General features: G+C 37.3%; 1 long non-coding RNA gene across 1 annotated transcript; it reads right to left on the bottom strand.

Annotated features, from left to right (window-relative positions):
• Window positions 1-250: 250 nt before the first annotated feature.
• On the bottom strand, window positions 251-6,068 carry LOC144639620 (uncharacterized). Its single transcript, XR_013568186.1, has 2 exons — window positions 3,004-6,068; window positions 251-2,051 (listed from the first exon to the last, which is right to left on the bottom strand). It is a non-coding gene; the product is annotated as an uncharacterized LOC144639620 (long non-coding RNA).
• Between the last annotated feature and the right edge of the window lie 6 nt (window positions 6,069-6,074).

The following is a 6,074-nucleotide window of genomic DNA, read 5'->3' as shown; positions in this document are numbered from 1 at the left end:
GAGGCTCAATTAGCTAGTTTAAAGTATGCAAAAGTTAAGGTCCACACAGCAAAAGGTGACAAAAGACAATGTTTCTTAGTAGATAAAATGTTAAATACAGGAATAGTGGAACTTGACATATGAGCTGGCTCGACCAGATTATGATTCCCCCTTTTCTCCCACAACTTCACAATCAAAGAGCCTAATAGCATGAAGTTTTTTTTTTTAAAGTATCTTTTTATCCGTTTTCAACTACTGTGCAGTTGTCAAAGTCCAGATCAACAAGTCTTGCTAGTAGACCAGGAAACGCATGTTTTTTTTTTTTTTTGCAGGACCACAGGTCAATTTCACATGTTTGCTTGTACAGAGGTCATACTTTACTTCATCTTAGGCCGTGTTCACACTTAGTGCACGAGCACAGGCCAAAAATAGCGCCGTGTTTACACACAGAAAACCGAATTACCAAGTACCATTAAGTCCCCTACAAGACCTTTGTACTCGAGCACAGGCACCGCGCCCGAACTATGGAGTGGGCACTTGAAAAAAATAGAATGTTTACACAAGTGCCCAGCAAAAATCGTACTCGGGGACTGTGCCCCGGTACTAAGTGTGAAACACAGCCTTACATCACACAAAAAGAGTTCACCAAAAGTGTGAGAAATAAATCCACAGTCAGTTCCTACCATGGCCAACTGGTGTTCATAACAATTCTCATATTGTAAAAGGGAATAACAAGTTTGGTAACATTGTAAGTAGTAATAACTTAAATCTTCATGTAAAATTAATATGAATGAGTTGAAAGTGGTGCCAATAAAGAATTTAAATCTGTTTCACTGCTGGTACATATGTAATTTGAAAGACAAAGAAACAAAAAAACAAACAAAAACAGCTCAACTGATGGTTATAAAAAATCATGTTTCAAGAAATTATATATTCTGCTGAAAAAAGGAGTCGATTTGGAAGAAATGACGAGTTTGGGATTTTATAATACCCCGGTATAATTATACCGTAAATAATCTAATAAATTCCTGTGGTGTATATTAAATTTAAGGGGTCCTGGAGGGTGAGGGGGGAGGGGGTTTAAATGGATATGAGGTGTTTATTATTAGAGAACAAAAGCAACAATGTCAAAAGAAACAATGTCAACAAAAGAAATAAGACGTGTAGTTTGCTCACGGAGTAAACTAGAAAACAGAGTTTGTGGGTAGGGGACTAATCTTATTTGAGCTAATGCGAAGCCTATAGATGTCGTTTATTGTTCGATAGTGATGTCTTCATCATCAGGGTCAAAGTTTGTGGAAAACAAAAACGTGAAGTGGGTCTTGCCGTTCCTGGATGTTACCGACGTATGACAAACCGCCATATTGCTGACATACTGAGCACAGAAATTGAAAAGATAAAAGAAAGCTACCTGCACTTTGAACTCGAGATTGAACAATAATGCAATAACTGCTGCAAGCCATTGCTAACCAAGGAAGCTAAATAAATTGCGTGATTTTACCCTATGGAGCGTTTCAGTTGGTTTTTGAGGCAATTGTTGGCGGGTCTCCCCGCTCTGGGGGGAGAGACCCTGGAAATGGGGTTGATCATTTTGCACTCTGCTGCGTGGAATACTGGTAGTTCGTACTATCAATTTTATAGCACATTTAAAATAAGTTACAGAAACAAATTACCGGTAACAATAATTATATTTATTGAAATAATTATCTCAGCTCTTCGATAAGTTTTTTTTTTTATACATTTTCAGTTCATGTATGTATTAACTCAGTCTTGGTTTACACGGGCCATAAATAAACTCAAATTACAAAACTGTTAAATGTCTAAAGCAATCATTTTTCAAATGAATACATCCCTTTTGTCCAGTATATGTTATTCACGAGACTGAAAAGTTTACCTGTCTTCGATCATGGGCAGAAACCCATTCGATGCAAAGAGAAAGTTGAATATGAAACACCTTAATTAGCCTGCAGAACAGGTGGTTTATTTTGCCCCTGTTATGCATGCTACACCTTAAAGATGAATTCCAGTCCATACTGCGCAATCTCGGCTGCAATGTTTATGTGAGCCCAGGGCTCAAAATAATTTTTGAATACTGGCCGGTCATGTTGACCGGCCAAATCAATTTTTGCTCGGTCATGTCTCGTTTATGACCGGTCAAAATATTGAGTATTTACTTTGAAGCAATAGCCTATTCTGCCGAAAATTTCGCCTCATAAGCTAAAACACTCGTTGTTAAAGAGTATAAGGCTTAAGCTTAAATGTTTTGATCGCTAAAAGTGTCATTTAATTATGTTCGCTTTTTGAATTTCCATTTCTTCTGCGTTCTACTCTACATAAAACAAAATGCTCAGTAGCCGTAATGTTATGTTACTCTGCATAGTTTTACATTTAACGACTTAAGTAGCACCATGTCTTGGGTGGTCAAATTGTCAGCACACATAGGGACACGTTCAGTTGCGAACTATGCACAATTTAAAGAAACATTGCTGACCTAACATTCAAAGCGTTTAGTGATTTTATTATTTTCTCATGATCGTGCTGGTGAAAAACGCGCTACGAACTTGTACTTTCTAAAGGTGCATATAGTTTTTTAAATCCACTAACGAGCGCCATTTTTCTCGGCCCACCTGACATTGAAATTGAAATTGAAACTGTATTTGCGTACGCGTGTTAATAGCAGACGTTGATTGATGTAATGTTCATCGTTGTCTGTTTAGCGTATTTACAGACGTGGATGTTTCCTGTTTTATTTATTTATAAGCAAACCGCTAACAAATCTGCAGAGCGTGACCGCCTCATCTGTATTCTACAAATTTGTGACTGCAAGCTGCTATGATATGTTATGATTTTACTGTAAAATTTCAAGAAATACTGCATTTTTTTTTTTGTGTGTTATTTATTTGAAAGCTGTGTATGTGACCGGTCAAAATGACCGCCGAACCAAAATTTTGTCCGGACAAATCGTCATTTTGGCCGGACATTGTCCGTTGACCGGCCGTTATTTTGAGCCCTGGAGCCTCACACAAAGGAATGTTTACAAGCAAAACTTAAAATTCCGTGACAAACTTACCTTTTTAGTGCAGAATGCACTATTGTGATGGTTTGTTGGGGCTGTCGTCCGCTAACCCGCTAGTGCGCTAACGTGTAAACTTTAATAGTCAATTAATTAATTAATATCAATTAATTAATTATTCCTGTGGAGGGGGGTTGGGGTGGGAGCACCTGACCATACCCCCCAAGTAAAACGTGGAGCACATCTACGTTACTTTTATATGAGGATCTCCAAGGTATATATTTGTTTCAGTAAAACCTTTGCTCTCCTTGTGGTACTACTCAACGTAATTTACACCAAACGCATGCGCAGATTAGTCTACGTTGTTTTCTGGAACTATCATGAACATCGCTTGTACTGCGTGTTTGCGGTAGGCTGCAGACTTCTTGGCGCCAAGAAAAAACCGTAAATTAATTAAATTAGATTTTGAGACTTTCACAGCGCTTTCGTAATTAGGTATGCAAAAACTTGCACCGGGATTTTCGGCGTGAACACCTGATAACCAGGAAACAAATATCCTAGCTGTACTGCGTTTTAAAAAACCTGTCGAAAAATATGTTTTTTGATTAGATTTGTTTCTTTAGTTTTTGAGAATCGTCTTTCGTGCAGTCTAAACCGTAACTTAATTAAATTAAACAAATGTCATCGATGCCACCGTAAAACAAACAAAAAACAAAAGTTTCATGTTATCGCATTTTCAAGGAAGACAAAAGTATTTTGTTACAAACGAACAAAAGTGTCGTGTTACGGTTGCAAAGATTAGCGTAAGGAACACCTGGGAAAGTAGCCTGTGAACAGTTTTTCCGAAAGTAAAATAAAGCAAATAAACACGAACATATGTGACCCTATTTGGGAAAAGCAGGCTTAACGAAAATAGCGTTGTGCCGTTTTTCCGTTGGAAATACATTTTCAACGCGTTGCAAATGCATTTTCAACGCGTTGAAAATGCGTTGAAGAACATTTTCAATGCATTGAAAACGCGTTGAAAAACACTTTCAATGCATTGAATATGCGTTGAAGAAAATCGTTTTTAAATGTTTCTCAGCGAAAACGAAATGCGTTGCAAAATCAATTTCATATATTTTCAAAATATTTTAAACGTGTTTTGAAACATTCGAAAACGAAATTACCGAGCATTTATAGAATCATTCACGGGACTATTCCCGGGGGACTGTTGTGCCAGTTTTCGAAATTCTCTACAGCGTATTATAAAGCCACTTACATCATTAATTTCGCTTTGAATTTGGAGAAGAAACTCCTCAAATACACGGACTATTCCTGTAATTTTGCGAAACGCTATAAATGTATAATAAACTTCGAAGCGGCGTTGAATGAAATCATGCTGCATGTCTGAGTTTCAAATGACATTCGATCTCTTCCATAATCGCATGCACGCAACAAGTTCTGAAGATAAATATATTTTATTCGGCGACCACAACTCTCTGTTACTGGTGCCGATTAAACCCGTCTGCTGTTAAGTTATCAATAGAGGCTTCGCTTCGCTGGCCGTTGCAATAAAACAGCATAAAAATAAAAGGCGCAAACTTTAATTTTTTTAGCGACGGGTAAACAGTCATGCGGCACTACATTGTCTGCTGTGTCTGCTTCGTATAAACAAGAGAGGATAAAATTATTTTTCAGATTTTTCTGAGCCACTTGCATCATTAATTTCGCTTTGAATTTCGAGAAGAAACTCATCAAATACACGGACTATTCCTGTAATTTTGCAAAACGCTATAAATGCAAAATAAACTTCAAGGTGGCGTCGAATGAAATCATGCTGCATGTCTGAGTTTCAAATGACATTCGATCTCTTCCATAACCGCATGCACGCAACAAGTTCTGAAGATAAATATATTTTATTCCGCGACCACAACTCTCCATTACTGGTGCCGATTAAACCCGTCTGCTGTTAAGTTATCAATAAAAGCTTCGCTTCGCTGGCCGTTGCAATAAAACAGCATAAAAATAAAAGGCGCAAACTTTTGATTTTTTTAGCGACGGGTAAAACAGTCATGCGGCGCTACATTATCTGCCGTGTCTGCCTCGTATAAATTCTTTTTCAGATTTTTCTGAAAAGATTTGTAAACCGTTCAGTTTCACCCAGTTTACAAACGCAGAAAACTTTAAACAGAAGACTTAATGTCTCATAAAAATCTCTTAAATGCCTTTGCCGAGTAAAAAAGTTACACTTGGTCAAATATTAATTAGTGCTGGGATAATCGCCAGTTCATTGTTGGGACGGTTCATGTCATCCAACAAGTCACGCACGGCGCAGTATGAGTTCGGGAGCGAAACATAATTATTATTTTCGTGGTCTTGGCTCTTTATGCTTGCAGTTCTTAAAAAAAAAACTTTTAATATTCTCTTAGTTAAATAAAATCAAATTCTCTCTGATGCCGAATTTTGACGTCTTTATTGAAACAGAGCGAAATATTTTCCAGCATTTCAACCTTTTGCGAAACATTCCCATTTTAACGTTGGAAAAAGCAGCCAACGCGTCAAGAAACATCTTTTATTCGTTACTAAACGTTTTCGAACATTTCCAACGTTTTCACAACGGACTGAATAACATTGTGAATGCGTTGAGAATCATTTCCAATGCGTTGTAAATGCATTATCAACGCGTTGTAAATGCATTATCAAAGCATTGTAAATGCATTGATAATACGTTACAACGCCATTTTCGTTAAGCCCGGTTTTCCCAAATAGGGTCACATATATAAAACATCATACTTTCAATTGTTCCATATTGCATTCTGCACTTACCAAATCATCGAGATTTTTCTTCATTATTAGCACCAGATATCTTTGCAGAACAAATAATAACGAGTAGAAGAACCTTGACGCTATTTCAAACCGACGTTTCAGCTCATCGAGAATTCTTGAACGAAACGAACCGTAATGGCAGACTAAAAAACTTCGTGTATGCTGTCACCAAAGTGTAACGTTTCAACGAATTCAAAACAAAAACGAAAACAAACCCCGAGTCTGCGCAGTACGGACTGGAAATCATCTCACCTTATGATTTTTTTGTTATTAA

Source organism: Oculina patagonica, unplaced genomic scaffold (genome assembly GCF_052425735.1).
Source record: "Oculina patagonica isolate OP01 unplaced genomic scaffold, crgOcupat unplaced1123, whole genome shotgun sequence".
NCBI lineage: Eukaryota > Metazoa > Cnidaria > Anthozoa > Scleractinia > Oculinidae > Oculina > Oculina patagonica.
The sequence above is the reverse complement of the archived record's forward strand: the minus strand, read 5'-3'. Positions and strand labels throughout refer to the sequence as shown.